Raw genomic sequence first — 27,617 nt, forward strand, 5'->3', positions numbered from 1 at the left:
CGGATTCAGCCTCAAGAAACGGGCTAAGTGATCAACAGGTGGTGGTGGTGGGTTGTTGTTGTTGTTGTTGTTGTTGTTGTTGTTGTTGTTGTTCCCCTGATTCTGATTCTGGACTAGCATCTGCATCAATGCATTCTGCTGCTGGATCAACTGAGTGAGCTCCGGTGGGAAAACAAATCCATTGTCACATCTCGGAGGCATCTGAGGTTTTAGCAAAGATGAGAATATATAATAGAATGAGGTCTAGAGAGAATAACACTACCCATATGCTCATGAGACAAATGTAATCAATATCACTTCAATCGATTCAAACAAGGGCATACAATGGTCTAACTATTGTTACAAAAGTGCTCGGACTATACTATATACATGGGGAAATACTACTACTGTTATGGTGGTCGACTAGAAAAATTGATTGGTCGAAAACTCCATGATATCTGCTCCAGCTTCATCAACAAAGTCATCATCACTATCGTCTGGGTCTGAGTCGGTGTCGTCGATGATGATGTAGTTCTAAGGGCAAGTGCAATCGTCGTCTTCTCCTCCAGTCGCGGGGAATCCCATGAATACTTTTAGCTTCTTCTTCAGATCATCATTCTTCTCCACGAGTGTCGCCATTTCTTCCTCATACCCATCGCGTGTAGACTTAAGTTCTTCTTCCAGCTCTATGATCTTGGTCAATGCCTTCTTCAGATCTATCATGCCTGCGCACATCTGGTTCTCCTCGCGACGAATGTGCTGGTTTAGCTCCTGGATGAAAGCTGCAATTGATCTATCCTTCCTGGTACCGATCATCTCCCATTGCTCATCTTGGCACCCACAAATCTGGTAAATAGTATCCTTGAGATCCTTGTGGTAAACTTCTCCAGTGCGTCCCATGGTGATGTGGGCTGCCATGCTCTTTCCTAGACTCCAGGTTGGTGCATCAAAGGAAAATTCTATGGGCTCAGTGACGGGCATGGATGTCCTTCCTGGAACTTGAAGTTGAATCATCCAACGCTCCTCTTCTAGTAAAGTGGCGATGTAGGTCCCTGTGAAGCTAGGCACTCTGATGTTCAGGTATCTAGTGACTTCCTTCAAGTGGCGTCCAAAGGGTGTATCTTCATCCGGTTGCGTGAACTTGTTCCTTGCATCCGCAATCCTAAAAGAGTAGAAAAGACGAGGAGTCACAAATGAGAAGAGAGTAGTGATCTAGGGCTTTAGCTTAGTGGTCGCGTCCTACAGTCAGCGTGTGCTCTGATACCATCTTATAGCGACTAGACCTCAAACAGTCTGGTCTCTGTGCATTAGTGTCATCCCTGGATCGGTAATGCTGACACACACAGTACTTGAAGGATTTATAACAGAGTAGCAATCACACACTTATTACATCGAATGTCTTAAAAGAGAACTTATTACAATAAATAGTGCTTAAGGCCATCTAATACCGATAACAGCGGAAGGCTTGGAAGGTAAGCGAATCCATCAACTCCAACGACATCACTGAGTATAAGACCACGACCTAAGGCACCTTACTCGTTTTCTAAAAAGTCTGCAACATGAACGTTGCAGCCCGAAAACGGGTTAACACATGGAATATCCTGGCAATGTAACACATAGAGAGTAATGAATAGAAATAATGCTATACTACATGCATATATGGCTGGTGGAAAGCTCTATGGTTATAGTTTTGCATAAAGCCAATTTTTTCCTACAACAAAGGAATAAATTTTATTTGACTATCATGGTGGTTGTTAAACATTGAGAAGGTTCACCCAACTCAATCCCAATTAAGCATCATCATTAAAACCCAACAAATTAAATTAAAGTAACATGATGAGATTCACATGACAATCCAGGGAGTAGATACTCAAAACGTCCATAACCGGGGACACGGCTAACCATGATTAGTTTATACACTCTGCAGAGGTTTGCGCACTTTTCCCCACAAGACTTGATCTCCTCCATTGAATTTCTCGCACTACATGATGTTTGAGAAACGGATGACCGAGACACAGTCTTTCAGAAGCGTTAGCACCTTACGATGGGTAGACAGTTACACCTACTTTCCCCTACATCTGCTAGTCTACCTCTATAAGAGTTCACACGACCTAATCAACTACGCTAGAGCCCATAATAGCTTGTGGCTGCACACGGAAGTTTCTAGCATGAATAATCTCATGATCCCTTTGAGCCTGGGTGGCGGTCCATAGGAGAATCACACGGTACCACGGGATTTCCAAAAATACAGGCAACACTGGGTTCCCCAGGTGCCTCAATCCACCCAGATGTGTATTAAAGTTGCCACCTTAAGTAAACCATTAACTTAACAATCTCACATCTGTCATGGATACACTCACCCAATCCACGTCTACTAGCATAGCATAGCGATATAAGCAAATGTAGAAGTAAGTCCCAAAGGTTTGATAATAAAACAGGTAATAGGTTCTACCTCATCTACTTCCCCAAAACCACATGTTAATCAGATCCTAATCATGCAATTGTTTGAGGATTGATCTAATGCAATAAAACTGGGTAGTAAAGAGGTATGATCAAAGTGTTACTTGCCTTGCTGATGATCCGTGAAACCTAGAGACTCGTAGCAGCAAGCGGCGCACTCCGGGTACTCTATCGCAAACAAACAAGTATACAATAAGCACTCATCTAATGCACGGGTAAAACTCAAATAAGTGATCTAACCAAAAAGTTCAACTTAAGAACTCCGGTTTGCAAAAAGAATCAATTCAAATGAAGCAACGAAAGTCAAACGACGAAAGAAACAAGCTTCGTTTACTAATCCGGACCTAAGTCAAATTTTACAGTAGCAAAATCTTATTTGAGTAACGGAAAGAGGGTTTCGAGACGAAACTCTAGGCGCTTGAATCGCCTGATTCCGATAAACGAGCGAAAAGTTATACTAGAACGAAAATCGGATCAGAAATCACGATCGGAAATAATCGCGGAAAATCCGAGAAAAAGAAAAACGGACGAACAGGCTAACGAATGAACGTTCGCTGTCTGCGGCTAAACGACGAAAACCGTTCGTTAAAACGAATGTACGGACGAACGTCCGCAAAATAAATAAACCGGAAAAAAACTAAACCGATCTGTATATAAAAATAAACCGCGGTTCCTACAGAAAAACCGATGGTTTTCCGAAGAAAACCGGCGGTGGCGCGGATGCTACCTCCGGCGGCGGTGGGCTCCAGCGAGGTCGGCGGCGGCGGCGGGCGGATCCGGCGCGGGGCGCGGGGTGCGGCGACGGCGGCGGCGGCGGCGTGGTGCGGCTATGGTTAGGGTTTGCAGGGTGAGGCGTGGTGGGGTGGGCTGGCGGGGTGGGGCGGCTTTTAAAGCCGGGCGGTGGACGAGTCCGGGTCGCCCACGGCGGCCCTAGTCGGTTGTTTTTTTAATCAGTTCGGACGTGTAGAAAAAAGAAAAGAAATACTAAACGGACTCCAAAAATCCCGAAATAAATTTTCCCCATCCTCTAAAAATAAGCCGAACAAGATGAACATTAATTTGGGCCTAAAATGCTATTTTGAAAAACGCGCATTTTTCCTAAATTCAAATAAAATAGCGATAAACTCCGAAATAAAATCTTATTTTGATTTTATTATTAAATCCTCAATATTTCTTTATTTTGGGAAAGTCATTTTATTCCCTCTCTTTTATTTTTGTATAAGAAATATTCAAAGATAAAATAATTAAAATCAAATGATCCTATTTTCAAAATTTGAGAAAACTCAAATATGAAAATAACGAAATCTCCAACTCTCTCCGGTGGTCCTTGAGTTGCGTGAAATTTCTAGGATCAAGCCAAAATGCAATAAAATATGATATGCAAAGATGATCTATTGTATAACATTCCAAATTGAGAATTTGGGATGTTACATAGATCTGGGCTTGGAGATGCGCGATTTTCTCATGAAGCTTGAAGATGGCCTGTCGATGTTTTTGGCATCCAGCTTGTGATTCTTGGTGTACTCCGTGATCATCAAGTGATTGGCGTTGAGTCCATGTTCCACCATTCCTTGACACTTGAAAACTTGTTGCTCCATTGCTTCGAGCCTTGTCTCCATGCTTCCAGTCTTCTTCGGCCCCTCAGCATCGCAGATGTGCAGCACCCCTCACGCATCTCAATGGTTTGAGGGTGTCGCGACACCTTCGCAAGGTAGGAATTTTGGTGACCTTCTAAAAAAACTTGTCCTTGGGGGCACTTGGAGACATCATGGCGATCTAGATCTGTCAGAAAAACAACTCGAAACAGGAATAAAGGATTTTGTCATGGTATGGTGGTCAAAACCTTCGGGAGATTATATAATGAACTTTTACCGACCAAAAGAAGTATTGTGCAAGAAAACGGAGTCTAGAGGGCACACGAGGTGTCCACAAGGCAGGGGGGCGCCCACCCTTGTGGCTTCCTTGTGTCTCTTTCGGACTACTTTTAATTTTCCTAATTTTTTAAATATTCCAAAATGGAGAAAAATTGCTATTAGAACAGTTTTGGAGTCGGTTTACTTACCGTACCACATACATATTCCTTTTCGGAGTCTGAAACGTTCTGGAAATTATCCCTTATGTACTCCTCCGGTGTTATGGTATTAATTATATTGGTCTGAGCATTTATGGGGTACCTAAGATATAATGTTTGATTCTTTGACCGTTTACCACCTTTGGGTTTGTGCCTTCGACGTTGTTGATTTTGATGGCACCGGAACGATAGACCTCCTCGATAATGTAAGGACCTTCCCATTTAGGGAGAAGCTTTCCTGCAAAAAATCTTAAACGAGAGTTGTATAGCAAAGCATGATCACCTACATTAAACTCACGCTTTTGTATCCTTTTGTCATGCCATCTTTTAACTTTTTCTTTAAACAACTTGGCATTCTCATAGGCTTGGGTTCTCCATTCATCAAGCGAGCTTATGTCAAATAACCTATTCTTACTGGCAAGTTTGAAATTATAGTTGAGCTCTTTGATTGCCCAATAAGCTTTATGTTCTATTCAAGAGGTAAGTGACAAGCCTTTCCATAAACCATTTTATATGGAGACATACCCATAGGGTTTTTATAAGCAGTTCTATAAGCCCATAATGCATCATCAAGTTTCTTAGCCCAATTCTTTCTAAATCTATTAACCGTCTTTTGCAAAATCAATTTAATCTCTCTATTGCTCAATTCTACTTGACCACTAGACTGATGATGATATGGAGATGCAATTCTATGGTTGACATCATATTTAGCAAGCATTTTACGAAAAGCACCATGAATAAAATGTGAACCACCATTAGTCATTAAATATCTAGGGACTCCAAACCTCGGAAAAATAACTTCTTTAAGCATTTTAATAGAGGTGTTATGATCATCACTACTAGTTGGAATAACTTCTACCCACTTATTAATGTAATCAACATCAACTAAAATATGTGTATAACCATTAGAGGAAGGAAAAGGTCCCATACAATCAAATCCCCAAACACCAAAAGGTTCAATAACAAGTGAATAGTCCATAGGCATTTCTTGACGTCTACTAATATTACCAATTTTTTGACATTCATCACAAGACAAGACAAACTTACGAGCATCCTTGAAGAGAGTAGGCCAATAAAAACCAGATTGCAATACCTCATGTGCAGTCCAGCATGGTGTCCTACGTAAGCCTCGGAGTGGCACTTGCGTAGGATCTGTTCTTGTTCATGCTCAGGTACACAACGTCTAATAACACCATCTACTCCTTCTTTGTAAAGGTGTGGGTCATCCCAAAAGTAATGTCTTAAATCATAGAAGAACTTTTTCTTTTGCTGGTATGTGAAACTAGGTGGTATAAATTTAGCAACAATGTAATTAGCATAATCAACATACCATGGAGTATTACGAGAAGAATTTATGACAACTAATTGCTCATCAGAAAAACTATCATCAATAGGAAGTGGATCATCAAGAACATTCTCTACCCTAAACAAGTTGTCTACAACGGGGTTCTCAGCTCCCTTTCTATCAATAATATGCAAATCAAATTATTGCAGCAAGAGAACCCATCTAATAAGTCTAGGTTTAGCATCTTTCTTTTCCATAAGATATTTAATAGCAGCATGATCAGTGTGAATAGTTACTTTGTAATCAACAATATAATATCTGAACTTATCACAAGCAAAAACAACTGCTAAAAATTCCTTTTCAGTAGTAGCACAATTTCCTTGGGCACTGTCTAGAGTTTTACTTGCATAATGAATAACATTCAATTTCTTATCAACTCTTTGTCCTAGAACAGCACCAACAACATAATCACTAGCATCATACATAATTTTAAAGGGTAAATTCCAATCAGGTGGTTGAACAATAGGTGCAGAAATCAAAGCTTTCTTAAGTATTTCAAATGCTTCTACATAATCATCATGAAAAACAAAAGGAACATCTTTTTGCAAGAGATTAGTGAGAGGCCTAGAAATTTTAGAGAAGTCTTTAATAAACCTCCTATAGAAACCAACATGACCAAGGAAACTTCTTATACCTTTGATATCTTTAGGACACGACATATTTTCAATATCGTCTCCTTTATCTTTATCAACTTCAATACCTCTTTCAGAAATTTTATGCCCCAAGGCAATACCTTCATTAACCATAAAGTGACACTTCTCCCAATTCAAGACAAGATTAGTTTCTTCACATTTGTGCAAAACTCGATCAAGGTTGCTCAAGCAATCACCAAAATAAGTTTCGTAAACGGAGAAATCATCCATGAATACCTCAACAATCTTTTCACAAAAGTCAGAGAATATAGCAGTCATACATCTTTGAAAGGTAGCAGGTGCATTGCATAAACCAAAAGGCATATGTCTATAAGCAAAGGTACCGAAAGGGCAAGTAAAAGTGGTCTTTTCTTGGTCCTCTTTTGACACATGTATTTGAGAGAAACCAGAATAACCATCTAGAAAGCAGAAATGTGTATGTTTGGATAGTCTTTCTAGCATTTGATTAATAAAAGGTAGAAGGTAATGATCTTATAACTTTATTTAATTTGCGAAAATCAATTACCATTCTATAACCTGTAACAATTCTTTGAGGAATCAATTCATTCTTATCATTAGGAACAATAGTAATAACTCCCTTCTTAGGGACACAATGAACGGGACTTACTCACCTACTATTAGCAATAGGATAAATTATACCTGCGTCCAGAAGCTTTAGTATTTCATTTCTTACCACTTCTTTCATCTTAGGATTTAACTATCGTTGATGATCAACAACTGGTTTAGCATGAGTCTCCAAATTAATTTTGTGCTAACATAGAGTGGGACTAATGCCCTTAAGATCATCAAGAGTATATCCAATAGCGGCACGGTGCTTTTTCAGAGTTTTCAAAAATTTATTTTCTTCATGCTCTCAAAGGTTAGCACTATTAATAATAGGATATATCTTCTTTTCATCAAGATAAGCATATTTCAAAGTATCAGGTAATTATTTAAGCTCAAAGACGGGATCACCCTTGGGTGGAGGAGGATCCCCAAGGATTTCAATAGGCAAATTGAGTTTCAAAATAGGCCCTTGATTAAAGAATATCTCATCTAATTCCATTCTTTCATTCATAAACATATCATTTTCATGGTCTAGCAAATATTGTTCTAAAGGATAGTAGGAGGCACGGCAATATAAGCAAGACCAATAATTTCATCCTTACTAGGCATTTCTTTATCAAGGGGTTGTCTATGAAATTTAGAAAAATGAAAATCATGAGACATATCCCCTAAACCGACAGTAACACTACCTTTCTCACAGTCTATCTTAGCATTAACAGTGTTCAAGAAAGGTCTACCAAATATAATGGGACAAAAATCATCTTGTGGGGAACCAAGAACAAGAAAGCCAGTAGGCTATTTTATTTTCCCACACAATACTTCAACATCTCTAACTATCCCAATTGGTGATATAGTATCTCAATTGGCAAGCTTAATAGTAACATCAATATCTTCTATCTCAGCAGGTGCAATATCATTCATAATTTCTTGATATAAGGTAAAAGGAATTGCACTCATACTAGCACCCACATCACGTAAGCCATGATAACAATGATCTCCTATTTTAACACAAACAACAGGCATGCCAACAACAGGTCTATGTTTATCTTTAATATCTGGTTTAGCAATCCTAGCAGCTTCATCACAGAAATAAATAACATGCCCATCAATATTGTCGACCAAGAGATCTTGAACCATAGCAATACTAGGTTCAACTTTAATTTGTTCACGGGGTGTAGGTGTTCTAGTATAACTCTTACGAACCATGGTTGAAGCTTTAGAATGATCCTTGATTCTAGGTATAATTAGATTTATGCCCCTAGTTTTGTCCCACTCGTCTGTTTTACCCCTAATTCCCAAAAGTCACCGGTTCTTTCCAAGTCACTTTGCTCCTCTTATGCTTTTGCCCTTTGACCATTTGACCGTCAGTTTGAAAACTTCATAACTAATTCATACTAAATCAGAAAAATGCAAATAAGATACCAAAATGTTCATAAAAACATCACTTATATGTTAGTGTCATTTGCATTCATGAAAAAAGTGTTGGAAAGTGCACATCCGAGTTTTAGATCTTTTGATACCACCATGAATAGTAAAATCTAAAAAAGTTCAAAAAAATTCAAAAAAAATTTAGTGGCAAAGAATGAAAAATGTTTCAAGTGCCTGCCAAGTTTCATTAGGGAATAACATTCGTGGGTGCCATGGAAAAAACAATCAGCACTCCAAAATAGATTATTTTTTTGCCACGACTTCCACGAATGTCATACCCTAATGAAACTTGGCAAGCGCTTAGAACATTTGTTGTTCTTTGCCACCATATTTTTTTGAATTTTTTTGAATTTTTTTAGAGTTTACTATTCATGGTGGTATCAAAAGAGCTAAAACTCGGATGTGCACTTTCCAACACTTTTTTCATGAATGCAAATGACACTGACATATAGGTGATGTTTTTCTGAACATTTTGGTATCTTATTTGCATTTTTTTGATTTAGTATGAATTAGTTATGAAGTTTTCATACTGACGATCAAACGGTCAAAGGGCAAAAGCATAAGAGGAGCAAAGTGACTTGGACAGAACCGGTGACTTTTGGGAATTAGGGGTAAAACAGACGAGTGGGACACAACTAGGGGCATAAATCTAATTATCCCTTGATTCTAATAGGGAAAGGTGGTTTCTCTATATAAACAATAGGAACAACATGATCAACATTATAAGTAATAGTTTCTTCTTCAAATTTAATAGGTTCTACTTCTTTTACTTCAATGGGAGGATGATATTTAAACCACTTCTCCTTATGGAGATCAACATGAGTAGCAAAAGATTCATAGAAAGAAGCCACTATCTCAGAGTCAAGCCCATATTTAGTGCTAAATTCATGAAAAGCATCAGTATCCATGAAAGATTTAACATAATCAAACTTAAGGTTTATACCTGACTCATTACCTTCTTCGAGTTCCCAATCTTGAGAGTTATGTTTAATTCTTTCCAATAAATCCCATTTGAATTCAATAGTCTTCTTCATAAAAGAACTAGTCAAGAAGTATCGAGCATGGATTGATCATTATGAGAAAGCCGAGCATAAAAATTCTGAATAATAATTTCTCTTGAGAGCTAATGATTGGGGCATGAATATAACAATGACTTAAGCCTCCCCAATCTTGAGCAATACTTTCTCCTTCACGAGGCCAAAAATTATATATATAATTCCAATCACAATGAACGAGATGCATAGGATAAAACTTCTGATGAAATTCCAATTTCAATCGGTTATAGTTCCAAGATCCAATATCATCACATAGCCTATACCATGTCGATGCTTTTCCCTTCAAGGATAAAGGGAATACCTTCTTCTTGACTATCATCCACATAGATTAGATGCATATCCGGATGTAATGTTCCATCTCCTACATAAGGATTAGCTTGCAGTTTCTCTATCATACCCGAAGGAATTTCATAATAAATATTTTCAGTAGGTTTAGTTGGTTGAGGGGAAACTATTTGCTCTTCTGGTCAGGGTGAATATACCTCGAACAACCCCTCAAAGGATTATTTTCCATAGTAACAAGTGATAGTAAATTTTGGCACACTATATAAATGTTTCCTTACCAAATTCGACTTAGCAAAGGCGCTTCACTCCCCGACAACGGTGCCAGAAAAGATTCTTGATGACCCACAAGTATAGGGGATCTGTCGTAGTCCTTTCGAGAAGTAAGAGTGTTGAGCCCAACAAGGAGTAGAAGGAAATGACAAGCGGTTTTCAGCAAGGTATTACTGCAAGCACTGAAATTATCGGTAGCGGATAGTTTTGTGATAAGATAATTCTTAACAAGTAACAAGTAACTAAGGTGCAGCAAGGTGGCCCAATCCTTTTTGTAGCAAAGGAGAAGCTTGGACGAGCTTTTATATGGAGCAAAGTGCTCCCGAGGACACATGAGAATTACTATCAAGCTAGTTTTCATCATGCTCATATGATTCACGTTCTTTACTTTGATAATCTGACATGTGGGTGGACCGGTGCTTGGGTGCCGTCCTTCCTTGGACAAGCCCCCCACTTATGATTAACCCCTCTCGCAAGCATCAACTAGGAAGGAAGAATGAAGATAAATCTAACCATAGCATGAAACATATGGATCCAAATCAGCCCCTTACGAAGCAACGCATAAACTAGGGTTTAAGCTTCTGTCACTCTAGCAACCCATCATCTACTTATTACTTCCCAATGCCTTCCCCTAGGTCCAAACAATGGTGAAGTGTCATGTAGTAGACGTTCACATAACACCACTTGAGGAGAGACAACATACATCTCATCAAAATATCAAACAAATATCAAATTCACATGCTTACTTATAAAAAGACTTCTCCCATGTCCTCAAGAACAAACATAACTACTCACAAAGCATATTCATGTTCATAATCAGAGGAGTATTAATTACCATTAAGGATCTGAACATATGATCTTCCACTGAATAAACCAACTAGCATCAACTACAAGAAGTAATCAACACTACTAGCAACCCACATGTACCAATCTGAGGTTTTGAGACAGAGATCAGATACAAGTGATGAATTACGGTTTGAGAGGAGATGGTGCTAGTGAAGATGTTGATGGAGATTGACCCCCTCTCGATGAGAGGATAGTTGGTGATGACAATGGCTTCGATTACCCCCTCCCGGAGGGACGTTTCCCCGGCAAAATAGCTCCACCGGAGCCCTAGATTGGTTCTGCCTAGGGTCCACCTCGAGAGGCGGCGCTTCGTCCTGAAAGCTTCCTTCTGATTTTTCCCAGGTCAAAACACACCATATAGCAGAAGATGGTCATCGGAGGCCTGACAGGGGGCCCACAAGGCAGGAGGGCACGCTCAGGGGGTAGGGCGCGCCCTCCACCCTTGTGGATGGCTGGTGGCCCTCCTCTGGTGCTTTCTTCCCCCAATATTTTTTATTAATTCCAAATTGACTCTCTGTGAAGTTTCATGATGTCAAGACCCCGACTCGATGTCACATCGATCTAGCCGGTAACACCTCATATCACTTTGCGGCCTCACGCACGGTATCCCCACGGGTGTCGCCTTACCTTTGCCCGGGACCGTTTGCGCCTTTTGGCTCACGTATATGATAGTGTCGCTAGCATCCATATGATAAAGAGCCCGGGCTGACATGACTAGTCGTAAACCCAAAGTGGCACAGACTTACAGGGACATGCATCCATGACCCAGCTTCGAACGTGTCGGTCATCAGCAAGTGGGTCCGGGCTGTAGCACTGGGCTAGCAGGACTCCGGTAAACCGGGCTGTAGCGGGCTAACAGGACTCCGGTACTCAACGCATGACATTTCCCCGAAGGGACAGACACAGGAACGAAGAAGGACACATGCCGGCCAGCCTAAGTGTTCCAGAGCAGTAGCAAGCTACCATGGCTCAGCGGTAACACTAGGAGACATTTCCCGGTAAGAGAGGCTACTAAAGATAAACAACTAGATAGTCAGATCCCACACATACCAAGCATTTCAATCATACACACAATATGCTCGATATGTGCAAATACAACGAAGCATCACAACATGACTCTACGACACAAGTACTTTATTTAAGGCTCAGGGAGCCATACATAACATACACAAAGGTACGGGTCTCACGACCCAACATACAAGTCATACAGTCATACAAACCAGCAGCGGAAGTAACTTGTCTGAGTACAGACAACTAGTAAAATAAAAGAGGCTTGGAAAGCCTAGCTATACTACGTGGTCCTTCACAAGCTCAGGGTCACCACCTGGGTCTTTAGCCTACTCGTTGATGTCAACGTCTACATAGAACCCATCAGAAGGGGTTGCAGCGTCTTCTGTAAAAATGTAGATTATAGCAACATGAGTACAAAGGTACTCAACAAGACTTACATCAGATCCTACATACATGCATATTATCAAGAAGGGTTGGTGGAGTTATTGCAGCAAGCCAGCTTTGACTCTTGGCTAGACTATCCTACGATACTCCAACTTGAAATGGTTTTGCGCACACGAGTCCACTACTCACCACTTCAATACACTACCGAGGATCCACCTCCGTCTTCCTACGGAAGAGCCATCCTCGGCACTCACACTTATCTTGAGGCTTTTAGCAGTTTCCATTTACTTGTCTATGAACTGTATAGGCAACCAAGTAGTCCTTTACCGCGGACGCGGCTATTCGAATAGATTATGATAACCCTGCAGGGGTGTACTTCTTCATACATGTTTCCACCACTTAGCGTCTGCACACGATATGTGCTCGGCAGACTTCAAGCGAAAGCCGACGTGGGTGTAGACCACGACCTACCTAAACACTTAAGCCTCTAGTCCAGGTTTATCGCCTATTCAGGTTCCATCCGCAGGGAGTTCGGCCGAGGTTTCCCATACGGCCCCGAACGATGTGAACAGGGTTCCCGAGATACCTAACGGGTATTCGGTACACCATGCCACGTACCTACCGCATCACAGCCCAACCCTACGGTCAGCGCTGTCCACGGCCTCCAGTAGGCTACAAACACCAGAAACTACTTGCAACTCCTGGACAGAGAGCTAGGGTGAATAAGAAGTCGAGCGGGGTCATATTTCAGGGCCCAATGCATGGTAGTAGCTGTATCTTAAATCACACATACAGATCTCAGTGCCTAAGGTCGGCTTCAATGAAACAACCCACCATGTACTCCTACATGGCCTCTCATCGATACCTTTACCAAATCGTGTTCACCACACCACTCTCATTTCCGACATAATCATTTCACTCTAGCCCATCACCCAGAAGAACCAGACCTGACACGACTCTAAGCATAGCAGGCATAGCAAGGTAGGAACAACACATACATATGGCTCAATCAACTCCTACACATGCTAGTGGGTTTCATCTAGTTACTGTGGCAATGACAGGTCATGCAGAGGAAATGGGTTCAACTACCATAGCACACAGCAGTTTGAAACGCGTTGTCTTAATGCAGTAAAAGAGAGCAGGAGCGAGAACATGGGATTGTATCGATATGATCAAATGGTTGGTTGCTTGCCTGATGGTTCGATGCACTGATATGGTTCTTCGTTAGGGTAATCACGGTACTCCTCGGAGGCAGAACCTGCCGCAAAGAACATCGATACACAACCATCACCAAACAATGTGCAACAATATGATGCATGCATGAAACATGGCAATATGAGTGTGTTGGGCTAATGCAACTAAAACCAGAAGGGTTTGAACAAATTTGAATCAAAGATTCAAATTTCAAACTCAAACATGGCCTTTTAAAGTGCTTTTCCTTGTTCTGCTTAAAACATCAATTTAACTTGTTTGATCATGCATGAAAATAGTACAGATGGATAGATTGGATTTTTCTGATCATTTTTCATATATAATTTGTCCAATTTGGAGTTACAGAATAAAAGTTATGAATTTTTGAAGTTTAAATAATATTCTAGAATTTCCTAATTTAATATAAATCCAGAAATATAAATATTGCGCCCGCATGACGTCAGCATGACGTCAGTGGTCAACTGCGGCTGGCTGAGGTCAAACCTGACGTGTGGGGGCCACACGTCAGTGACAGGGGGGGTTTAACAGGTTTAAATTAATCCTAATTAGGGATTAGTGGCGCTGGGGCCCACTGGTCAGTGTCAGGGGGGTTAACTAACAGTGGTTAGCGCTAATCCTAATTAGCTACAGGGCTGGGCCCACCTGTCAGGGACTCAGGGGGTCCTGCCGTGGTCAAAGTGGGTCAAACCCACCGGCGACATGACGCCGGCGAGGCCCGAGACGGCGGCGCGATGCGGGATCGCGCTACAGGGCACGGGCGAGGCCGTGCTTGGGCTCGTTGGAAAGCCCTTGCTCCCGCGCGTCAAACGGTGGTGGTGGCCGTGCCTGAGGTGGTCTGTACCGTCGACGGCGAGCTCGTGAGCGGCGGCCGGAGTTCGGGTGCGGTCGGAATTGGTGTTGCAGGGCGTTTGGGGAGGTGTTGGTGCGTGCTGCGTGCTCCTAGTGAGGTGTGGAGCACGATAGTGTGCTCGGTTGGGCGCTACGGTGACCGTGGCCACGACGGCGACATCGCCGGCGGCGTCGAGCTTCGGAGCTCAAGGGGGCGGCAGCTACAGAAGGCTAGGGACGACGGGGCAAGGGGGAATCGAATCGGTGGCTCACCGCGGAGCTGCAGGGATGGTTAGCGGGCTCGGGGACGGCCGGAGTGCAGCGAATCGACGGCGATGACCTCCGGTGGCCGAGGAGGGGAACGGCAACGTAGGCGGCGATGCAGGGCTTCCGGAGACCCGTGGAGCAGTGGGGAGGAAGAGGGGGTCGAGGCGGAGCTCCTGAGCTAGTCGGGGAAGCGAGGGGTGGCCGGAGACGGCTGCTGTGGCGAACGGCGACGAGGGTGGTGTTCGGCCGTGTGAGAGAGAGAGCGAGGGAGAGGAGGGAGGAACTGAGGGAGAGTGAGAGAGAGCAGGGGGGAGGCGTGGCGTCGAGACGACGGGGAGCACGGCTACGACGGCGGTGCGGCGACGGTGGCGTCGGCCATGGCGTGGGAGCGCGAGGGAGAGGAACTGGGGGCGAATGGAGGTGTCCAGGAGGGTCGGGGCGCGACGTGGAGCTCGTCCAGGCCATCAGGGCGGCGAGAGGGGGAGGCAGGGCGGCGTGCAGCTGCGTGGCGAGCTGCGGTGCCGCCGCCGAGCACCTTGGCTGCCTGCCTGGCAAGCCAAGCAGCTCGCTGGAGCGGTGGCCGGGCTGGGCCGGCCAGGTGGGCTGGCTGGTGGGCCTGTGGTGGCGCCAGGTAAGTTTTCCCTTTTTCTTTCTGTTTCTGTTTTTTTAATACTTCTGCAACTTTGTTGAATTAAATAAAATACTTAGGCAACTCCTAAAATCACCAAATTACTCCTGGTCCATAGTTGGATTATTTCCAACATGAAACATTTTAGTTTGGAGATATTTGAGCATTTAAATATTTTATATAATTTTAAATGCCCAAATTCAAATATTTATGATTTAATTCAAAAACCCTAAGATGGCCTAGGAAAATGTGCACCACTTTTGACAGAGGTTCTGAACCAAGACAAAAATGATGGGCATTTTAGAAGGGCATTTCAGGTTCATTGAAAAGTTTTTTAGTAAACCCTAGTTGGTTTCAGAGGGGACTGGGGGTTCTGTCATCCCCATTTCAAGTTTCTGATGGAAAAGTAGACATGATGCAACACTCTAATGCATGGCTAACTAGGATGTGACAACTCACCTCCACTCAAAAGAATCTCGTCCCGAGATTTGGGTTCCTCCGGGAAGAAGGCGGGATACTCAAGTCGAAGACGATCCTCCCTTTCCCAAGTTGCTTCATCCTCAGAATGGTGCGACCATTGAACTTTGAGAAACTTGATATTATGACGTCGGGTGGTACGTTCAGCCTGATCGAGGATACGAATGGGGTACTCTCGATATGTAAGATTATCTTGGAGATCAAGCGTTTCGTGGTCCACTTCACGGATAGTATCCGAGAAGCAACGCCTGAGTTGAGAAACGTGGAAGACATCGTGGACTCTGGAGAGGTGCGGAGGTAGTTCCAACTGGTAGGCAACTTCTCCTCGTTTGGTGAGAATGCGAAAAGGTCCAATGTAACGAGGAGCCAATTTGCCTTTGATACCGAAACGATGGGTTCCCTTCAGAGGGGTGACCCGAAGATAAGCCTTCTCGTCAACCTCGAAAGTCATAGCCTTATGTTTTCGGTCATATTGACTCTTTTGACGAGATTGGGCTGTTTTCAACTTTTCACGAACGATACGAACTTGTTCTTTTGCTTCCTGAATCATATCCGGGCCAAAGAATTGTCTTTCCCCGGTCTCTGACCAGTTAAGGGGTGTTCGACACCGTCGTCCATAGAGAACTTCAAAAGGGGATTTACCCAAGCTAGATTGATAGCTGTTGTTGTAAGCGAATTCGGCAAATGGAAGGCACTTCTCCCAGTCCATTCCGAATGAGATAACAGAGGCTCGAAGCATGTCTTCTAGAATTTGGTTGACGCGTTCCACTTGACCACTTGACTGAGGGTGGAAAGCGGTGCTAAAGGAGAGACGGGTTCCCATAGCATTCTGGAAACTTTCCCAAAATTGAGAGGTGAAAAGACTTCCTCGATCCGAGTTAATTTCCAAAGGAACACCATGGAGAGACACTATTCGGGAGATGTATAAGTCTGCCAGCTGACTAGCGGTTATACTCTCACGAACAGGTAAGAAATGGGCTACTTTGGAAAGACGATCGACCACGACGAAAATAGCATTATTCCCTCTCTTGGTCCTGGGAAAACCGGTAATGAAATCCATACCAATTTTATCCCATTTCCATTCAAGAATAGCTAAGGGTTGAAGGGTGCCAGCAGGCCGTTGATGCTCTGCTTTTACACGACGACAGACGTCGCAATTTGAAATATACTGAGCAATTTCTCTCTTCATCCTAGTCCACCAGAACCTCTGGCGTAGGTCCTGATACATCTTAGTACTACCGGGATGAATAGTGAGAGGAGATTCATGAGCCTCCTTAAGGATCAACTGCCGTAGATGCTGGTTCTTGGGAACCACTAGACGGTTCTCAAAGTACACAACACCATGATCATTTGTGGAGAAACAACTAGCACCTCCGCTAGCAATGTTCTCTTTGATTTTAGATATTCCCTTATCTCGCCTTTGGGCAGCGATGATTTGATCCGTAAGAGTAGGTTTTGCTACCAAGGTGGAAAGAAAACCTTGAGATACAATGTGAAGGTTAAGCTTCCGAAATTCCTCATGGAGAAGCGGTTGACTTTGTTGTAACATCAAATTGTTACAATAAGATTTACGACTTAGCGCATCAGCCATGACGTTGGCTTTCCCTGGGGTGTAGGTTATTCCTAAGTCGAAGTCTGTGATCAATTCAACCCAACGTCTTTGCCTGAGATTCAGATCCGGTTGGGTGAAGATGTACTTCAGACTTTGGTGATCAGTGAATATTTCGCAACGATTACCGAGGAGGTAATGTCGCCAGGTTTTAAGTGCATAGACTACAGCTGCAAGCTCTAGATCATGAGTAGGATAATTCTCCTCATGTGGGTGCAATTGCCGTGAAGCGTAGGCAATTACATGTCGATCTTGCATAAGGATGCAACCTAGTCCTTGTCGCGAGGCGTCGCAGTAGATAACAAAGTCCTTGGAGAAGTCTGGCGGTACCAGTACGGGAGCAGAGGTTAGGCGTCTTTTCAGTTCCTGAAAGCTGTGCTCACATTGTGGAGTCCACTCGAACTTCTTATCTTTCTTGAGGAGTTCGGTTAGAGGTTTAGCAACCTTGGAGAAGTTCTCGACAAAGCGACGACAATAGCTCGCTAAGCCCAGAAAACTCCGAACTTGCTTGACCGATTCAGGTGGAGTCCAATTAAGGACGGCTTGAACTCGCTCAGGGTTAACAGCAATACCTTTACCAGATATTACATGACCCAGATAGGTCACTTCTGATAACCAGAATTCACATTTAGAAAATTTGGCATAAAGGCGATGCTCTCGAAGTTTCTTCAACACTAGCCTTAGATGTTCGGCATGTTCTTCCTCGTTCTTGGAGTAGATGAGTATATCATCGAGGTAAACCACGACGAATTTATCCAAATACTCCATGAAGATTGAGTTCATTAACCGAGAAAAGGTGGCTGGAGCGTTGGTTAAACCGAAGGACATGACGGTGTACTCGTATTGGCCATAACGAGTAACAAAGGCCGTTTTAGGAATGTCCCCGTTTCTAATTTTGATTTGATGGTAGCCCAACCTCAAATCCATCTTGGAGAAGACTGAGGATCCAGCGAGCTGATCATACAGGTCGTTGATCCTGGGAAGCGGATATTTGTTCTTGATTGTGACCAAATTGACAGGTCGGTAATCTACAACCATTCGGTCCGTACCATCCTTCTTCTTGACGAATAGGACGGGGCAAGCCCACGGAGATGAGCTAGGTCGGATGAAACCCTTTTTCAAGGACTCATCGAGTTGTTTCTTAAGCTCGGCTAGTTCTAGCGGTGCCATCTTATAAGGTCTTCTAGCAATCGAAACGGTTCCTGGAACGAGGTCTATTACGAACTCAACATCCCTGTCAGGTGGAACACCTGGCAATTCCTCTGGAAAGACATCCGGGAAGTCACGGACTACCGGAACGTCCTCAAGGTCTGGCAAAGGGCTGGCGTTAAGAGAATATAATTGTCGCTTGGCTATTCGGGTCAAGACATTGACTATCTTCCCCGAAGGATGGGTGAGTTGAACAGTCCTAGAGAAGCAATCAATTTTGGCTTGATGAGCTGACATCCAGTCCATACCCAGAATGATATTAATATCTGAAGATTTAAGGGCTATCAAGGATGCGAGAAAAACAAGTCTGTCGACTTGGATTTCATTTCCATGGCTTACTCTAGAAGTTTGCCATTTGGATCCCGGAGTTTGAATTACCATAGAGGTTGGCATATCACCGAATGCAACTTTATGCAAACGAGCATAATTTTCAGATATAAAAGAATGAGAGGCTCCTGTATCGAAAAGAACAGATGCCGGGTGGCAATTAACAAGAAGCGTACCGAGAACGACGTTGGGATCCTCTTGAGCTTCTTCGGCAGAGATACAATTGACATGGCCACGTGAAGCGGTGATCGGCTTGGCGTGGAATACTTTTCCTGTCGGCTTGCCACGGCCAACAGCTTTAGCAGACTGGTTGGGGTTGGTCTGGGGACACTCACGCATATAGTGACCAGATTCCCCACACTTGAAACAGGTCACGGAACTGGTACGTGGAGGAGCATTGTTGGTTGGACCCCCATAGGGCTTGGCCGGTGCAGACTGTTGAACAGGGCGAGGCGCCTGGAAAGATGGCCTTGGTGTGAACCTGGGTGGCAGGGCGGTGTTAGGTACCCACACGCGGCGCTTCTGAGGACCAGCACCGGATGAGGAACCCATATCACGGCCGTGCTTGCGTGTTGCGTCATAGTCAGTCTGACCAGTTTCAGCACTGATGGCTTTGTTGACAAGTTTCTGAAAAGATGTGCACTCATGCAGACGGAGGTCGCGGCGAAGCTCAGGACTAAGGCCCTTACGGAACCTTGCTTGCTTCTTGGCATCAGTAGACACCTCCTCAGTTGCATAACGTGCGAGATTACCAAACTCCCTGCTGTAAACATCCACAGAAAGTCGGCCTTGGGTGAAACTGCAAAATTCTTCACGTTTACGGTCCATGAGACCCTCCGGAATGTGATGTTCACGGAAAGCCTCGCTGAATTCAGCCCAAGTAGTGACATGGCCCGCCGGGCGCATAGCTCCATAATTCTCCCACCATAGACTGGCGGGGCCTTCAAGATGATATGCAGCAAAGGTGACCTTGTCAGCCTCCGCTACCAGCGCGGAACGCAGTTTGTGAGCGATACTGCGAAGCCAGTCATCAGCGTCGAGAGGCTCGACGGAGTGGTGGAACATGGGTGGATGCAATTTGATAAAATCACTGAGTGACACCACGTTAGTCCTCTGATGGTGTGCTGTGTTCTGTTCAATACGCTCTAACAAACGGTTGGTCTCCCACTTGTTTCTCTCAGCTTCCATCATAACCTCGGCTAGTGAAGGAGGATGAGGCAGATTTGCATCCCTGGCTTCACTGCCTTCGGCCTGCTCTTGAGAAGCAGGGTTAGCGCGCGTGTTGACCATCCTAGGTAAACAAGACAATGATTTAGTCAGAATGATAAAATTCCGACATAGGATACAGAATGTAAGGAATAACTCGAAATGCAAGATGATCATCCGTATGACATGGTAAAAACAGAAACTGCTTCTTTATTCCATCGTCATACACACCATACAGGGTTTAGTACAAGACCAAACAAAGTACTATTACGGTGAAAGAGGATTACATCTCATCGGAGGCATTCCAAGCTCCTATACATTATTTTTCTACTCCTCCGGAAAGAGTACAAACTAGGTCATATCCCACGAGTCACGCGGGACGATAGACGACACAGCTAGTGCGAACTAGTGACACTACCACTAACTCAGACCGATCCGTAGTAGTCCTCGTAGAAGTCACCTCCATAGCCTGGAAGCTCAACATGATCATCCGGAAACAGACGATCTCGCGGAGCTTGTGGACCATAGGGGCTAGGATGAGGTCTTGGACCAACAGACGGTGGCCTGCGGGGACCGCGAGGTGGGGTGATGCCTCCTACATCACGCCAAACCATCACGTCTGGCAGAGCAGATCTCACAGGATAAAGATCGCGCATATCTGAATATCCAGCTTGCACCGCCGGTGCGAACCGAGTCAAAGTGGCCCAGTGGTCAGCACGGGTATTGAAGAGCTCTAACCTTAAGGCCCGATTTTCACGGTCCTTATCCTCGAGCATCTCAGCAGTGGTGCGAGTCCGTGAATCCTCCTGGGTGGGGTCAGCATAGATAGCCTGGAGATACCCTTGTGCTCCCGGAAGTGATCCTGGCATATACCGGAAATCAGAGTCCCGAAATAGACCAGATCTGACTCGCATAACGGTCATCATAGAGTAGGCGGCATCCTGCACAGCCATCTCAATAGTAACCCCGAGTCCATAGGAGCAGTGAAGAGGCTCGGTGGATCCAGGATAAGATGGAAATATCCTGACAGTGCAGAGATACTGGCTTTGATTAAAGTCTCGGAATTGCTCTTCGACCATGTACTCGGGATACCAGCGGTATCCAGCCTCAGTCATTACCCTGACCAACTTGGCAGTATGGCCGGGTACATCTAGGCATCGAGTCAGGCGAACCACTTGATTGAGGTCGCGAGTGGCCATCTGAAAGCACAATCATAATGCAAAGGCATTAGAATTTCTAGCAAAATTTCGGCAGCATAACAGCTGTAAATGCTCAAGAAGGATTTTGAGACATTTGACAAAGGATTTCGTACACACTCAACATCATCATATCAAAGTTCTGAAACCATTCTAACAACATAATGTGGTAGTAGAACTGAACTAGGCTTGTATCCATCAAACTTATAAGGTACTACTGATTAGTAACACGTGATCCTGATAGAGAGAACAGATCCTAATTCCTTAACCCCCGATGGAAGAATGGACTGACTCAGATCAGAATGTCATAAGATAAAGGAGTAAAAAGAGCCTTACGTTCCAACCCACAAACAATTCCCCTACATATAACTAAAGAATTTCTAGACTCAACATCGACCAGTTTGGCTTGGAGAACCTACAGGCAGTCCGGCTCTGATACCAACGCTATCAGGACCCCGACTCGATGTCACATCGATCTAGCCGGTAACACCTCATATCACTTTGCGGCCTCACGCACGGTATCCCCACGGGTGTCGCCTTACCTTTGCCCGGGACCGTTTGCGCCTTTTGGCTCACGTATATGATAGTGTCGCTAGCATCCATATGATAAAGAGCCCGGGCTGACATGACTAGTCGTAAACCCAAAGTGGCACAGACTTACAGGGACAGGCATCCATGACCCAGCTTCGAACGTGTCGGTCATCAGCAAGTGGGTCCGGGCTGTAGCACTGGGCTAGCAGGACTCCGGTAAACCGGGCTGTAGCGGGCTAACAGGACTCCGGTACTCAACGCGTGACATTTCCCCGAAGGGACAGACACAGGAACGAAGAAGGACACATGCCGGCCAGCCTAAGTGTTCCAGAGCAGTAGCAAGCTACCATGGCTCAGCGGTAACACTAGGAGACATTTCCCGGTAAGAGAGGCTACTAAAGATAAACAACTAGATAGTCAGATCCCACACATACCAAGCATTTCAATCATACACACAATATGCTCGATATGTGCAAATACAACGAAGCATCACAACATGACTCTACGACACAAGTACTTTATTTAAGGCTCAGGGAGCCATACATAACATACACAAAGGTACGGGTCTCACGACCCAACATACAAGTCATACAGTCATACAAACCAGCAGCGGAAGTAACTTGTCTGAGTACAGACAACTAGTAAAATAAAAGAGGCTTGGAAAGCCTAGCTATACTACGTGGTCCTTCACAAGCTCAGGGTCACCACCTGGGTCTTTAGCCTACTCGTTGATGTCAACGTCTACATAGAACCCATCAGAAGGGGTTGCAGCGTCTTCTGTAAAAATGTAGATTATAGCAACATGAGTACAAAGGTACTCAACAAGACTTACATCAGATCCTACATACATGCATATTATCAAGAAGGGTTGGTGGAGTTATTGCAGCAAGCCAGCTTTGACTCTTGGCTAGACTATCCTACGATACTCCAACTTGAAATGGTTTTGCGCACACGAGTCCACTACTCACCACTTCAATACACTACCGAGGATCCACCTCCGTCTTCCTACGGAAGAGCCATCCTCGGCACTCACACTTATCTTGAGGCTTTTAGCAGTTTCCATTTACTTGTCTATGAACTGTATAGGCAACCAAGTAGTCCTTTACCGCGGACGCGGCTATTCGAATAGATTATGATAACCCTGCAGGGGTGTACTTCTTCATACATGTTTCCACCACTTAGCGTCTGCACACGATATGTGCTCGGCAGACTTCAAGCGAAAGCTGACGTGGGTGTAGACCACGACCTACCTAAACACTTAAGCCTCTAGTCCAGGTTTATCGCCTATTCAGGTTCCATCCGCAGGGAGTCCGGCCGAGGTTTCCCATACGGCCCCGAACGATGTGAACAGGGTTCCCGAGATACCTAACGGGTATTCGGTACACCGTGCCACGTACCTACCGCATCACAGCCCACCCCTACGGTCAGCGCTGTCCACGGCCTCCAGTAGGCTACAAACACCAGAAACTACTTGCAACTCCTGGACAGAGAGCTAGGGTGAATAAGAAGTCGAGCGGGGTCATATTTCAGGGCCCAATGCATGGTAGTAGCTGTATCTTAAATCACACATACAGATCTCAGTGCCTAAGGTCGGCTTCAATGAAACAACCCACCATGTACTCCTACATGGCCTCTCATCGATACCTTTACCAAATCGTGTTCACCACACCACTCTCATTTCCGACATAATCATTTCACTCTAGCCCATCACCCAGATGAACCAGACCTGACACGACTCTAAGCATAGCAGGCATAGCAAGGTAGGAACAACACATATATATGGCTCAATCAACTCCTACACATGCTAGTGGGTTTCATCTAGTTACTGTGGCAATGACAGGTCATGCAGAGGAAATGGGTTCAACTACCGTAGCACACAGCAGTTTGAAACGCGTTGTCTTAATGCAGTAAAAGAGAGCAGGAGCGAGAACATGGGATTGTATCGATATGATCAAATGGTTGGTTGCTTGCCTGATGGTTCGATGCACTGATATGGTTCTTTGTTAGGGTAATCACGGTACTCCTCGGAGGCAGAACCTGCCGCAAAGAACATCGATACACAACCATCACCAAACAATGTGCAACAATATGATGCATGCATGAAACATGGCAATATGAGTGTGTTGGGCTAATGCAACTAAAACCAGAAGGGTTTGAACAAATTTGAATCAAAGATTCAAATTTCAAACTCAAACATGGCCTTTTAAAGTGCTTTTCCTTGTTCTGCTTAAAACATCAATTTAACTTGTTTGATCATGCATGAAAATAGTACAGATGGATAGATTGGATTTTTCTGATCATTTTTCATATATAATTTGTCCAATTTGGAGTTACAGAATAAAAGTTATGAATTTTGAAAGTTTAAATAATATTCTGGAATTTCCTAATTTAATATAAATCCAGAAATATAAATATTGCGCCAGCATGACGTCAGCATGACGTCAGTGGTCAACTACGGCTGGCTGAGGTCAAACCTGACGTGTGGGGGCCACACGTCAGTGACAGGGGGGGTTTAACAGGTTTAAATTAATCCTAATTAGGGATTAGTGGCGCTGGGGCCCACTGGTCAGTGTCAGGGGGGTTAACTAACAGTGGTTAGCACTAATCCTAATTAGCTACAGGGCTGGGCCCACCTGTCAGGGACTCAGGGGGTCCTGCCGTGGTCAAAGTGGGTCAAACCCACCGGCGACATGACGCCGGCGAGGCCCGAGACGGCGGCGCGATGCGGGATCGCGCTACAGGGCACGGGCGAGGCCGTGCTTGGGCTCGTTGGAGAGCCCTTGCTCCCGCGCGTCGAACGGTGGTGGTGGCCGTGCCTGAGGTGGTCTGTACCGTCGACGGCGAGCTCGTGAGCGGCGGCCGGAGTTCGGGTGCGGTCGGAATTGGCGTTGCAGGGCGTTTGGGGAGGTGTTGGTGCGTGCTGCGTGCTCCTAGTGAGGTGTGGAGCACGATAGTGTGCTCGGTTGGGCGCTACGGTGACCGTGGCCACGACGGCGACATCGCCGGCGGCGTCGAGCTTCGGAGCTCAAGGGGGCGACAGCTACAGAAGGCTAGGGACGACGGGGCAAGGGGGAATCGAATCGGTGGCTCACCGCGGAGCTGCAGGGATGGTTAGCGGGCTCGGGGACGGCCGGAGTGCAGCGAATCGACGGTGATGACCTCCGGTGGCCGAGGAGGGGAACGGCGACGTAGGCGGCGATGCAGGGCTTCCGGAGACCCGTGGAGCGGTGGGGAGGAAGAGGGGGTCGAGGCGGAGCTCCTGAGCTAGTCGGGGAAGCGAGGGGTGGCCGGAGACGGCTGCTGTGGCGAACGGCGGCGAGGGTGGTGTTCGGCCGTGTGAGAGAGAGAGCGAGGGAGAGGAGGGAGGAACTGAGGGAGAGTGAGAGAGAGCAGGGGGGAGGCGTGGCGTCGAGACGACGGGGAGCACGGCTACGACGGCGGTGCGGCGACGGTGGCGTCGGCCATGGCGTGGGAGCGCGAGGGAGAGGAACTGGGGGCGAATGGAGGTGTCCAGGAGGGTCGGGGCGCGACGTGGAGCTCGTCCAGGCCATCAGGGCGGCGAGAGGGGGAGGCAGGGCGGCGTGCAGCTGCGTGGCGAGCTGCGGTGCCGCCGCCGAGCACCTTGGCTGCCTGCCTGGCAAGCCAAGCAGCTCGCTGGAGCAGTGGCCGGGCTGGGCCGGCTAGGTGGGCTGGCTGGTGGGCCTGTGGTGGCGCCAGGTAAGTTTTCCCTTTTTCTTTCTGTTTCTGTTTTTTTAATACTTCTGCAACTTTGTTGAATTAAATAAAATACTTAGGCAACTCCTAAAATCACCAAATTACTCCTGGTCCATAGTTGGATTATTTCCAACATGAAACATTTTAGTTTGGAGATATTTGAGCATTTAAATATTTTATATAATTTTAAATGCCAAAATTCAAATATTTATGATTTAATTCAAAAACCCTAAGATGGCCTAGGAAAATGTGCACCACTTTTGGCAGAGGTTCTGAACCAAGACAAAAATGATGGGCATTTTAGAAGGGCATTTCAGGTTCATTGAAAAGTTTTTTAGTAAACCCTAGTTGGTTTCAGAGGGGACTGGGGGTTCTATCATCCCCATTTCAAGTTTCTGATGGAAAAGTAGACATGATGCAACACTCTAATGCATGGCTAACTAGGATGTGACACATGACTTTTGGAGTTGTGCAGAATAGGTCTCTAATATGTGCTCCTTTTCCAGGCCAGAATTCCAGCTGCCGGCATTCTCCCCCTTCATGTAAACCTTGTAAAATAAGAGAGAACGCATAAATATTGTGCTAGAATGTGTAATAATAGCCCATAATGCAATAAATATTGATATAAAAGCATGATGCAAAACGGACGTATCAGAAGAATATAGGCTTCCATTTTTTCAATATTTGAATACACAGGCTTCAATTCCTGGGCCCGCCCCTAGCAGGTACCCAGGATCATGGAGAGTGTGTTACGGAGAGGCTAAGGGCAAGGAGACTATGAAGTGTTATTTTGAACACTAGTGACAGAAAGGTTTAGGACGGTAACATGAATCCTATCTTTGAGGATTCAAGAGGTGTAGTAGTTAAAGGCCCAAAGCTCTTATATGATTATTGCAATCTTAATTATTGACGCAACCCCACGAGACGGGTAGGGCCTTCAATTGGACAACTGACTCTTGATGCAGGAGTGTGCCGGTCAAGACATAATTTGGACACATCCCCCACTTCGGTTCGTAAGGACATCTCGATGGGTGCTTCCAGCGTAGGAATTAAGATCTTGTTTGGCCACAACACAAATATATGGTTGTAAGCACTAAGACCTCATGCCCATGCCTATTTTTATTATAATTGTTCTCCTTCAGTTATTTTATTTTGATCCAGTCAAAAGCTAGAATTGTTCTTTAATGAACGCTTGCTTGAAACCCTAACTTCAAGGGGGCCATCCTCCCATAGGTTTGATATCTCAGGGCCACCTTTGGGGACAAAGGCGAGAATCCTTTCTGCTTCATTTCTGGATCACCAAAGGAAGTAATGAAAGCTTTTTCTGGCGCCGTTGCCGGGGAGGCTAAGTGTTCCTAGTCTTTGTGTTTAGAGTTTTTGTTAAAGTTTAGTTTTAGTTTTTTATGTTTTAGCTTTACTTTTTGTTGCAACTCTTGTTAGTTGAAAACCCCAAAAAGATTACCATGGCTTGTAATCTTGGAAGTTTTGTTACTCTTAGCAATAACTTTATGTATGAACCTATAGCACAACCTAATGTTGCTGTTGTTGAGTATGAGATAAAACCAAACCTAGTCTGTATGGTTCAACATGACCAATTTGGAGGCGCTGCTTCTGAAGATGCAAGTACGCACTTGCACAATTTTATTGAATTGTGAAAGATGACACGCGTTAGTGAATATGATCCCAATGCTTTGAAGTTGCGTCTATTTCCTTTCGCTCTGAGAGGAAGAGCAAAAGAATGGCTTCTAGCTTTACCTAGAGGCAATATAAATTATAGGCTGATTTTTGCAGCAAATTTTTATCTAAGTTTTGTCCACCTGCAAAAACTATGCAACTTCGATTGTAGATAATAAGTTTTAAGCAGGAAGATCGTGAGCAACTAGTGCTTTTGTGGGACCGAATGAAAGAAGCTATAAGGAATTTTTCTAACCATGGAATAGAGGAATGGTTAATCCTTCATATGTTTTATAATGGTTTACATCCTATGTCAAAAACTATTCTTGATACAGCTGCAGGAGGAACTATCATGGGCAAGCCCATAGATGATGCGGAAAAGTTACTTGATGATATGCAAGCGAAC

This window comes from Triticum aestivum, chromosome 2B (assembly GCF_018294505.1).
Source record: "Triticum aestivum cultivar Chinese Spring chromosome 2B, IWGSC CS RefSeq v2.1, whole genome shotgun sequence".
Lineage (NCBI taxonomy): Eukaryota > Viridiplantae > Streptophyta > Magnoliopsida > Poales > Poaceae > Triticum > Triticum aestivum.